Source organism: Silene latifolia, chromosome 10, assembly GCF_048544455.1.
Source record: "Silene latifolia isolate original U9 population chromosome 10, ASM4854445v1, whole genome shotgun sequence".
In the NCBI taxonomy this organism is placed as follows: domain Eukaryota; kingdom Viridiplantae; phylum Streptophyta; class Magnoliopsida; order Caryophyllales; family Caryophyllaceae; genus Silene; species Silene latifolia.
Window position 1 is genome coordinate 150,567,966 of NC_133535.1, and position 3,796 is coordinate 150,571,761.

Sequence of the window (3,796 nt, forward strand, 5' to 3'; positions counted from 1 at the left end):
CTGCAAGGAAGGAAGAGTCAATTATAATAGAACTCTTTTAATAGTATGATTACAATCTTAAATAGTTTACTATATAAGATTCTGTTGGACTCTTATAAAAAATATTAATGATAAAAAGTCAATTTGTTACCTGCTCATAAGATTGTCGTGCAATAAATTCACATTGTGGTCTTATTATAGTGAAACTACAAAATGAATGAAAAGTCAATAATGAGGCTCACTTAAACAAAGTGAAAGAGTAAATACAGAAGGGCTTCATCGTCATTCTATATCTCTTATTTTTCTATTCTTCCAATCATAAACTGTAATCAATTAGTCGAGCCTGGCAATTAACTCAGCTCACACATCAAATTCATAACTTGGATCTTTAAGGACGGACTACGGAGACGTCAGCAACATCAGAGTGGGGTTTAGGTTCTGAGATGAGTGAACCAAATTGGCTCATGTTATGATTCCGAGTTCGAGCTGCTGCTGGTGGTCGCCTGAGTAGGTGTAGGGGAGTGTTCAGATTTGGGTGACAAGGGCGAGAATGAGCAGGGGAGTTGGTGCAAATATGATTCCGATGCCGCGTTGGGATGATTGCTGTGGTGGCTCGAACTCTGTTGTTGGTTTCAGTACTCAATGGTTCTGGTGAAATGTGCGCATCAGTGGCGGGCTTGATTGGTGATGTTGGTGCGCGACCGTGGCATGATTGGCTGGTGGTTGAATATTGGCGAGCTGGTGGTTCACGCACCACCTAGTGGTGCTTTAAATCGGTTTTCGATTCCCAGGTAGGGAATTGAACATGGAGATGGTACCTATAATTGACCATCTCAATCCATCTCTCACCCGTCTCGATATCCTTTATTCAAGTCCATTATGGTCACATTTGAGTATATAATGGTTTTAAAACCATGTCTTATTATTTCAGACGAAAATGGCCGTCTGAAACAAAAATTGGCGTTTAATGATATGTGTGGAAGTTTGTTGTTCACAATTGAGCCCGTATGGTGTCAAACACATGATTAAATAAGTGGCATAAGTGCATAGCAAATACTGGTATCTGTACTGAAGTCATCATCATCATTGTCTTCAATCCTTTTAATAAATACCTTAGGGCCTGATTTTATAAGTTCTTCTTCCGCTTCATTAAGTTTCCGTTCTTCATCCTCGCCACCGCGCTGTAAGGTCTGAAGCATAGCATTAACACTGACTGTCGCATGCCTCGACTTAACAGACATAATCTCACCAACAGCAGCCATCCTATCCATCTCGCGTTTTGAATCCAACGCTCTATTCTCCAAAGCCTTCATCCCATCTCCCATCTCTTCCGCATCCCTTTTTCTCTTTTTTCTCAACCAATTCATCATCCTGGTGTCTCCACGGTTCAAAATTCCTAGACGCACCCGCTTCAACAGCTGTCTCTTATTTAGCATTTGAATTAGTACCAGGTAGTCAGAATATTCGGACTGAGGCATACTTTCTGTTCTTAGACCTAATTAAGATTCACAAATGGTTGACACTTTTTTTCATCCTATTTCCCTTGTTCTTCCTCTTTTTCAAAATATTTAACAACTTCGGCGCGAATTTGAAATCACGGCTCATCTTCAGCAACGGCAAGCGCTCTTAATATATTGCCACATTTTCTCTCAATTTTTTTTAACAATGAACCTTTCATTCAGAAACCCCTGTTAATATTGGGGTAAGGCTGTGTATATCTATTCTTTAGGTGCCATTGGTGGGTCGTTTTAATAAAAATCCTTCAGCATATTTCCATCTTTAAAGAATGTGGGAGTGTTTGACTGGGCAAGTTGTTATCGCTTATGCGCTTCAACAGTGTAGTCGGAGTTTCTTGGATTAGTTTTCATTGTTATTTCCGCAGAGCAGTTGGTGCACTTAATGTAAAACCTCGCAATTTGAATACCAAGGTAATTCATTATGCGCTTCAACAGTGTAGTCGGAGTTTCTTGGATTAGTTTTCATTGTTATTTCCGCAGAGCAGTTGGTGCACTTAATGTAAAACCTCGCAATTTGAATACCAAGGTAATTCATTAAACTTTGTACCCTTTGACATGTAATTACCGCAAGTATTATAGCGAATACTCATAGACAACATCGTCCGAACCGTCACCTGCTTGTTTTTCGGCTGCTTTCTTTTCGGTTCGACGGTTCGAAATCCGGTGGATAGTATTTATTGACCACTTTTCTTTCTCCCATGTTTTAGGCGAGGGTGTTAATAATCATGAATATTGAAAGAATTTTCAGAGAGAAAAACGGAAACCCTAGTTTAGGAGTAGTAGTAGTATTGACAGGGTACATACCGATGTCAATGCACGCCCTTAGTTTATGAGATGTTACCAATGCTGATAATCAATCATCTATCTATAATCTATAATAAACAATATGTTAAAGAAATCTTTATTTAAAAACTAACTGAGTCGTAGGAAACCGAAACGAACCGATGAAGTTGTTACCTTGAAGACACAAGTGACGATGCTCGTATCGAACAATGTAAAGGAGAGCAGCACACGAATTCCTGGTTCTCTAAAACATACGCTTGAATGGAAGTGATAGGGACCGAAGGTTACAGCGTAAGGATTGTAACATGCATGGTTTAATTTATATATATACCTACTTTGTAATTAGTGTTTTAGTTGTTAACAAATTCAAATGGAAAATAGATCTTTTGTGAGTTGTGATTAATTATAATATAATTATTATATCTTTTGCATTATCTGTGTGGCCAAATTTATATCTTTTCGTACATATTAATATTTAAAGTATATAGGTGTTTTACAAAAGTTGGAGACTCTAGAATTGCCTGAAAAAAGCCTCTTTTATATATATATATTGATTTCCCACGGAATTTGCCAAATACCTCGAATCGAGTTAATAACACATAAGTTATCACCCTCCACAATTAACTTTGAGATTCCAAAGTATTTAGCTGCTAAAATACCTTCTTTTAAAGCAAGTGCTTCCGCAACGAGGATATTATTGGATCCGCACTTTTTTGCTCCCAACAAAACGACTTTACCATTGTGATCATATAGAATATCCTAAAGCAGCTTTATTACCTTCTATTCTCGATCCGTCAAAATTTAGCTTTAGGAAACCGTTTGTAGGTTTTTCCCACCAAATCTCTTCCTTACTAGAACTGTTTCTAGCCGACTCTTCTACCTCGGGATTGTTGAGATCCTTAAATCAATACTATATATTAATTCCAGAAAACAAGGGACTTCAATGTAATTAAAGAAAGTTATACAAATTAGTTATACTATATAGTTTTAAATCACTACCACCGTGTGATGGACCCGATTAAGGGATCTCAATGCAAATATTATATAGTTTGGGTTAAAATTAAATTATATAGAAGCTTGATAATTTTCCTAAACATTTGTAAGAGACTAAAACATGATCAATTTTCTTAAAATAAATTAATTAATTAAGATAATCAATTTCTCTTAAAATAAAATAATTAATTAAGATGGTCAATTTCAATGAGACTAGAAAAAAGAAGATGCTTGATAATTTTCCTAAATATTTATAGAAGACTAGAAGATGATCAATTTCCTTCAAATAAAATAATTAATTAGTATAAACATGCACACTTATGATATTAATTATTATCATCATAAAATTATATATTAAATTTAAAATCTATGCAATTTTATTAAACATTATAGTTTATCAGATGTATATAGATGTTAATTATTTAACATACAAAAATATAATATAAGTAGGTTATAAATAATTCAAGTTAGATTCCATAATATATAATATTGCATAATTCTTTCGATTTGATTTAATGCATATA

The 3,796-nt window shown here is 35.2% G+C and overlaps 1 pseudogene; it reads right to left on the minus strand.

Annotated features, from left to right (window-relative positions):
• Positions 1-209: 209 nt before the first annotated feature.
• LOC141609341 (uncharacterized) lies at positions 210-2,196 on the minus strand (annotated as a pseudogene).
• Between the last annotated feature and the right edge of the window lie 1,600 nt (positions 2,197-3,796).